Source organism: Alosa pseudoharengus, unplaced genomic scaffold (genome assembly GCF_046254945.1).
Source record: "Alosa pseudoharengus isolate Yale_2024_CS ecotype anadromous, Long Island Sound unplaced genomic scaffold, YU_APseudo_1.1 YU_APseudo_1.1_scf_20, whole genome shotgun sequence".
NCBI classification, from domain to species: Eukaryota; Metazoa; Chordata; class Actinopteri; order Clupeiformes; family Clupeidae; genus Alosa; species Alosa pseudoharengus.
The window spans coordinates 27,036,841-27,045,554 of record NW_027468664.1 but is presented as its reverse complement, the minus strand read 5'-3'; the positions used below and the strand labels follow the sequence as shown (position 1 = coordinate 27,045,554).

General features: G+C 41.1%; 1 long non-coding RNA gene across 1 annotated transcript; it reads left to right on the top strand.

Annotated features, from left to right (window-relative positions):
- The first annotated feature begins 3,878 nt into the window (after positions 1–3,878).
- Positions 3,879–8,483, top strand: LOC143136714 (uncharacterized). Its single transcript, XR_012989415.1, has 3 exons — positions 3,879–4,240; positions 5,720–5,996; positions 8,284–8,483. It is a non-coding gene; the product is annotated as an uncharacterized LOC143136714 (long non-coding RNA).
- The last annotated feature ends 231 nt before the right edge of the window (positions 8,484–8,714 follow it).

Below are 8,714 nucleotides of genomic sequence, written 5' to 3'. Positions count from 1 at the left end.
TGTTTTAGAGGATGTTTGTGTAGAGGTGTGTGTGTGTGTCTGTGTGCATCTGAATGTGCATTTGTTAGGATGTGTGTGTCTGTGTGTGTGTATACTTATTAGGGCTGGGACGGTATGGATGTTTTCTTACCGCGGTCGGTAAGCAATAAATTACCGCGGTTTCATCATGACACTACATAGACTTACTACGTGCACACATGTGCAGGCCAATTATAGGGGGATTCGACTTCATGTAGGCTAGCCACCTGCAGACGTCGAAGCTGACTGCATAACGTGATTATCTCTGAGATTCTGCTACGTTTTCAACACGGAATTGTGCATATGTCATGGTTGAAAACGTCAAAGTCGAATCCACCAAAAGTTTCACAGATTTTTTTTTTTTTTGCGGTGATGACGGTGACGAGCTCAGACCCGCGGTAGGGGGTCACGTGAGCGCGGTATTGCGGTAATGCGGTTACCTTCCCAGCCCTAATGCTTATATGTGTATATTAGCTAGACATATCTGTGTATCTGTGTGCACCTATGTCTGTGTTGTTTTGGACATGTTTCTGAGTGAATGTGTGTGTGTAAACACATTTGTATGTCATTTTGCAGACCTGCTCCGAGAGAGGCTCCCAGTCACCTTCATCTTGGCTCCTGAGGACCAGTTTCTCAGACATCAGTGTTGGTTCTCATTCAGGAGAAGGTAACTCATCTGTGCATCACCATCCCCTCCAATAACTGTAGAAAGCAATGGCGTTGTTAGTTCAATATCAATGTAAAGTAACCAGAGGGATCTAGAGCATCAGACAGATTAAAGGCCAATTTATAGTTATTGTTGCTCTGGTGTGTGTGTGTTGCTGTGATCATGGTAGATGTCTGTTTACTTTCGTTGTGTGCTGAGACATAACATTACTGTCCAAGTCGTCATAGAAACTAATTGATGGCCTATTATTCAACAAGTAGCCACTTGAGCTGGACTATGAAATGCCTACAGATCTATGACATCTGTCGGCAATAATTTGTTGTCGCCTGAACTATAAATTGGCCTTAAAAGGGGCTGGCTGTGTGTAGAATTCAGGCTATCTTGAATACATCATTATTTCTATTGACTTGCATGCATTCAATACAACACCTCTTAACAACAAAAATGGCAAAAAGTCTGAAGCTGGCTGATTAGCACGCTAGCTTCATTGGCTATCATAGAGCACTGGCGTTTTAGAGAGGATTGTGTGAGTGGCATTGCTCACAGCAGTTCAAACAACAAAATAACAGACAGATGTGTGTGTGTGTGTGTGTGTGTGTGTGTGTGTGTGTGTGTGTGTGTGTGTGTGTGTGTATGTGTGTGCCCATGTAGATGTGTGTGTGTGTGTGTGTGTGTGTGTGTGTGTGTGTGTGTGTGTGTCCCACTTTACCCAGCCAAAGGGACACTTAAGCCTTGGCTAATCCCTGACAGGGGCTGGGCCTGGCGGTGGGCGAGCTCACCTCTCCACTCTGCTCTTAGCCCAGTCTTAGTTACACACATGAATAACCAGCAAGAGGACAGCAGAACAGAGGATGAGAGGAGGAGAGGACAGGAGGGGAGGAGGAGAAAGGGAAGAGAAGGAGAGGACAGGAGGGGAAGAGGAGAGAGAAGCAGAGGAGAGAGGAAGAAGAGAGGAGAGGAGAGGAGTGGAGTGAAGAGCCTTGTGTGTTTTAACGACAGCAAACACCTTCCAGGAAAAAAAGAATGTACAATCTTTTTACTCTGAAAGGAGCCTGCTGTCCTAACAGGAGACCAGGTTGTTTGTGACTGGGACACACACACACACACACACACATACACACATACAAACACACACACACACACACATGCATACAAAAGACTGAAACCAGGAAGGGTCAATGAGTTCTTCGGCTTGTTTTATTGCTCCAATCAGATTTTCTTTCCTTCACTAGCGTGTTCCATCCTGTGGTTTTTGTCTTTCATAGTTTATTTTCTTTACATCTGTACATCTTTGGTCGCTTGCATCTTTCTTTGTTTCACTCTTTCTCACTGTCCTTGCTTTTTAATACTCCTACATGTTCTTTCATCCCTCTCTCTCTCTCTCTATCTCTCTCTCCAACCCTGGCCGTTGTCCTTGTTCTGCCTCGTGGGTTCCGAATCAGCCCTGTTGTCATGGCTAATGTTCTGTAGGCCACTAAACGCTCATGTGGTGATCAACCATGGAGCTGGACCGCGTAATGTTCCATGGTGCTTTGCCCAGCGAGTCCACACACACACACACGGACACACACAGAGACACACACACACACACACACACACACACACACACACACACACACACACACACATACACACCTGACAAGGTAAAGGCCTAACAAGGACAAGTGGACACCAATCAGAGGAGTAATGTCCCAAACAGTTTCCTTGTCATTTAATACCTAAAAACCACATCAGATAAATGCATTTATCCAGACCACAGATACAAGGACAAATCACACCTGTGTGTGTGTGTGTCTGCGTTTGCAGTGGCGCCGGCAGGCGTAATCCTGTACGCACTGTTTCCACAGCTTTATTTATGAAATCATTCAATATTAGCCTACAACAATAAAAAAAAAAACTTGTGTGACAACTAGCCTATATTTATTGACTCATGTGCAATCTGAATATTGGCATTATTCCGAATAAAACCGGAATATGGTGTGCATGGAAACCATACTATAAAAAATGAAAACGTAGCATTGTCATGCCTTGGCGTGGCTTTGCATGGGTCAATTCTGACGCTTAAAAACACAACGTTCCATTCAATTATAGGATAATAGCCTAAATCATTCAGTCATGAAAAGAAAACAACAGCAGCAGCTTCATATTTTTCAGGCGTTTAACCGTAACGTTAAAAGACGCACTGTTCTTAGCAGTGATGCTGACACTGACAGCAGTGAGAGATTGTCCTCTACGGTCACGGTCTACACATGTTTAAAATGTTGAATTGTTTGCTTTCCTCTGTAGGCTTATTTAAAAAAAAATAAAGCACTGTTTGGAACAAGGATTCAGTTAATGCGTAGAGCAGACGGTTCTCAACCTTTTTGGGGCTAAGGCGCGTCATGACGAGTCGGGTTGGTGCAGGTGTTAAAAATCCTTGACTGCGTAGGCTTACAGTATCATCTAAAAGTTTGGGACAACCAAAACAGCAGTGCAATGTATTTAGAGTGTTGTGAGCAAATCGTTATTGTTAGTAGGTTACCATAACAGTGTTTTTCTCTATCGCAAATCGCGACATAAACTTGGTTTATTTTTTCTTTTCTTTCCCTTTTTCGCGGGTTGGGCAGTGAAGATAATGCGCATAAGGTATGTTCACCTAATTTGAGCCAGAGCCCCTGCTCTGTAAAGGTATTCCTGTCCTTCCCAAACTGCGTTTAAATAGTGTGTTTAGCAACCAGAATTTAAAAAAAATCCTGGGGGAGAAATGTCCCTCATCCCAGAACTTTTAAAAAGCTTGAAACACCCCTATAGCCCACGTAGCCTGCAGCCAGTGTTGTAAAAGTTAGACGCTTCATGCGGTAGGCTATTTTATAAGGGATGACATGGGTAGGTTGACGTGACTAAGAGGGGCTTTCTGTTCCAATTTATGTAAAGGTTTTTCTTAGACTCAATAAGGAGAGGCCTACATGTTAGGCTAGCCTACATTTACCAAAAGCAAATAAGGTCGGGTATCTTTTTTTTTTTTTGGAGGTGGGGGGGTGGGGGGGGGGGGGTCTGGGCCACGTATGGTGCGTACTATGGAATACAACCCTAGCGGCGCCCCTGTGCGTGTGTGTGTGTCTGTGTTTGTGTGAGTGTGTGTAGAAGTGTATGTGTGTCAGTGTACATCTGTGTGTGTTTAATGTGTGTTTGTTAGAGTGTGTGTGTGCAACCCAGTCTCACGTCTGAACGTGTCACTGTCACGTTAATTAATCTATTGGGACGTGTTGTGTAACACGTTTCCTTGTTAAAAAACGTGTTGAGCAGGACGTAATTATCGTGTTACTATCACGTTGTATTTCGCTTTCAACGAGCCAACAGAACCACGTCATCTGTCAAAAAAGCCTGACCTCACAAAATGGCGAGAATGTTATTTGATGCTTTTGACGTGCAGTTTCACACTCTTAAGCCTGCTTTGAGTTGTGGGTTAGAAGGAGCCACCTTCTAGCTAGCAGTTTTAGAAGGCTGAACCCCAGAATCCAGAAACAAGAACCGAGCAGGGACGGAGAAAAAAGAAGAATCCAAATGGGAAATGAGGTGAGCCTTGCTACTGCCGCTAGCATGATCATTTTGCTAGCAATTGAGCAAAACATTTTAAAGTTGATTTAACATGAAATAGTAGCCTATGCATGGGCAATACTGTGAATTCAGAGTAGGCTTGCACAATTTATAATTTAGCTAACGTGCATGATGTAATGTTACATTAATCTGTAAAACAGCTGTTGTCTGTGTAAATTAACATTGTAGCCTAATATTGTTAGTGTGGGCTACAGCTAACAGCTGGGAGGTAGCCTATCAGCCAGGCATGTATAATCGATAATCATGATGAACGTGAATAGATTTCGTTGCGAAAACGCGCATTGTTTTAGGCCACATATCAGGTATAAAACAATTGTATTCTGATACAGCAGTTCTCCAGATGTTAGATATTCACTTATATTATAATATAATATTGTATTTCTTTAACCTGATTAAGAGAGGGGTTTAATTCAATAGAGAATTGCAATGTGTGTAGCCCATAATATTAGATATTAGATTAGGCTAGATTTAGATTAGATTCAACTTTATTGTAATTTAAAAGAGTAGTACAGGTACAGAGCCAATGAAATGCAGTTGACATCCAACTAGAAGTGCAGTTAGATAAATAGGCAAGTTTTCCAGATGACATGTGTACAGTGACAGAAATAGCCTATACAGTGAATATGGAATGTGTGTCTAGACTATAACAAAACAAATTGATAATAATACATAATAATGATAATAATAGCAGTAATTACAGTAGGCCACTGGCATTGTTGTTGGTGACGTGTCTGTTTCCTATTGTTCCATGCCACTCTCCTACTGTCTCAATATCTTAGCAATATCTTAGTTCAATTCAATGTCTTATAATGGTAAAAGATGTGGACAAATACATGATATGATATACAAATAAATCGTTGTTCACGACATGTTATGGTTAAATTATCGGAATGAGTGCGATGGTGATGCAATCCTGCTTTTCAATTAGTTGAGATGGTGTTTGACATTAAATTATAAGCAGGTCAGTTTCACATAATAAGCTATTTGTTTCTTTGGGTCTGGGTAATTCATGTGACAAAAAATTCTGTTATAGGCTTCTACCGTTTTTCTGAAAAACAAAGCAGTACAACAACATTTCTATCTCCAAAATAATGCATTGTACGCATGTGTGTACTACGTAGTGCATGTAGCTTCTAATGTCCAAAGTAGCCTATACTGATTTCCCTGCATAAAAACTACAAATACTCCTCCAAAACTACAGTGTTGACACTTGAAGTTGTGGAGTTATATTTTAGTAGCCTATTCTATAATAGAATAAATACCCACATCAGTTTTACCCTTGTCTCACCTGTATACAACATATGTCTATGAATTGCAGTAGTGATCAAATGAAAAAGGAAAGAAAGGTGTCCTGATGTGTTGTTTAGGGATGGTCCTGCAATGTTTTCTCGACATATCTTTATGTCTTTTTTCTCCCCTCTACTTATGTTTTCACAGATCCTTGCTCCTGATATCCTGATGTATGGGTTGCACTTCATTATATGACTCCAACAGAACACTCACAGAAAGGAGAGTGGTGTCAAACTACAAGACAGCCAGAATGTAAGCAAGGCCTTGTTTGTCCTTGTTTGGCTACTCATTTGTCTACTTCCTGAAGAGGCTGAAGCATGATGGCCTTGACACCTCAGTCCTTGCTTCCATTAACAGCTGTGTTATGAAGTGCATCCTCACATCATGGTCTACTGCAGCGGTGGATACAAAGGACAATTGGCAGGTATTTTACGTCACTTTTGCATTACTTTTACTGTGATTTTGCTAAATATAGGCCCATATTGTAGATGGAGAAACGCATTGTACAGCGGATACATCTTGGGCTATACTATTAAGGGACAGCTGAATTGACCACCTAAACCATATATTTTCTGAAAGCCTATAGCCTCTAGATGTCAATTAATATACATTAAGACATGCCCCACCTTCCTACTGATTTTGGTGCATCATATGGCGTACATAGGCCCATATTGTAGATCGAGAAACGCCTTGTACAGCGGATACATCTTGGGCTATACTATTAAGGGACAGCTGAATTGACCACCTAAACCATATATTTTCTGAAAGCCTATAGCCTGTAGATGTCAATTAATATACATTAAGACATGCCCCACCTTCCTACTGACTTTGGTGCATCATAAGGCGTACATAGGCCCATATTGTAGATCGAGAAACGCATTGTACAGCGGATACATCTTGGGCTATACTATTAAGGGACAGCTGAATTGACCACCTAAACCATATATTTTCTGAAAGCCTATAGCCTCTAGATGTCAATTAATATACATTAAGACATACCCCACCTTCCTACTGACTTTGGTGCATCATAAGGCGTACATAGGCCCATATTGTAGATGGAGAAACGCATTGTACAGCGGATACATCTTGGGCTATACTATTAAGGGACAGCTGAATTGACCACCTAAACCATATATTTTCTGAAAGCCTATAGCCTCTAGATGTCAATTAATATACATTAAGACATGCCCCACCTTCCTACTGACTTTGGTGCATCATAAGGCGTACAGAGGCCCATATTGTAGATCGAGAAACGCCTTGTACAGCGGATACATCTTGGGCTATACTATTAAGGGACAGCTGAATTGACCACCTAAACCATATATTTTCTGAAAGCCTATAGCCTCTAGATGTCAATTAATATACATTAAGGCATGCCCCACCTTCCTACTGACTTTGGTGCATCATAAGGCGTACATAGGCCCATATTGTAGATGGAGAAACGCATTGTACAGCGGATACATCTTGGGCTATACTATTAAGGGACAGCTGAATTGACCACCTAAACCATATATTTTCTGAAAGCCTATAGCCTCTAGATGTCAATTAATATACATTAAGACATGCCCCACCTTCCTACTGACTTTGGTGCATCATAAGGCGTACAGAGGCCCATATTGTAGATCGAGAAACGCCTTGTACAGCGGATACATCTTGGGCTATACTATTAAGGGACAGCTGAATTGACCACCTAAACCACATATTTTCTGAAAGCCTATAGCCTCTAGATGTCAATTAATATACATTAAGACATGCCCCACCTTCCTACTGACTTTGGTTCATCATAAGGCGTACATAAGCCTATATTGTAGATCGAGAAACCGACTGTACAACTGATACATCTTGGGCTATACTATTAAGGGACAGCTGAATTGACCACCTAAACCACATATTTTCTGAAAGCCTATAGCCTCTAGATGTCAATTAATATACATTAAGACATGCCCCACCTTCCTACTGACTTTGGTTCATCATAAGGCGTACATAAGCCTATATTGTAGATCGAGAAACCGACTGTACAACTGATACATCTTGGGCTATACTATTAAGGGACAGCTAAATTGACCACCTAAACCATATATTTTCTGAAAGCCTATAGCCTCTAGATGTCAATTAATATACATTAAGACATGCCCCACCTTCCTACTGACTTTGGTGCATCATAAGGCGTACATAAGCCTATATTGTAGATCGAGAAACCGACTGTACAACTGATACATCTTGGGCTATACTATTAACCCTTAAAGGTGTAGGTTTTTGAACATTCTAAGTTCCGCAACAATTGAAGGTTCTAAAATTCTATGTTGAATTCAATGAACCCAGATATTCTTTAGAATGTTAATTTCCCAACATTCCCGTCACACCAGTGTGACGGTACTCCTTTAAGGGTTAAGGGACAGCTGAATTGACCACCTAAACCATATATTTTCTGAAAGCCTATAGCCTCTAGATGTCAATTAATATACATTAAGACATGTCCCACCTTTCTACTGACTTTGACAATATACAAAATAGTGCCATGTATACATTTATGTCCTCCAAAGTTTGCAGGAAGGTGGGCCATGTGCTAGTCTATGTTAACTCACATGTACAAGTGACAGGCTTTAAGAAAATATATGGTTTGCATGGCTGAAACTGCTTTGCCTTTGTGTTGGAGCTCAAAATGTTCTAAACATATCTTAAATTTCTTTCTGTTACTTATGTTTTCACAGATCCTCGCTCCTGATATCCTGATGTATGCATTCCATTTCATTATATGACTCCAACAGGACACCTACACAAAGGAGCTGTTAAAGCAGTGTCCTTCTACAAACAACAAGACAGCGAGCATGTAAACAAGGCCTTGTTTGTCCACTTCCTGAAGGGGCTGAAGCATGCTGGCCTTGACACCTCAGTCCTTGCTTCCATTTACAGCTGTGCTGTGGAGCGCATTCTCACATCCTATGGTCTGCAGCGGGTGGTGTCATCACTTTATTTATCATCGTTTGTGTAAATCTTACACATCTTACACAAAAGTCTAAAATAATCTAAACTTCATTCACTCTCCATGTATAGATCAAGATAGACTTGCAGAACAGGCTGCAGGGCAACAGTCTGATAGCCTGCATGAAAGCATAAATGGTCTGCACTTGTTAAAGAGTGC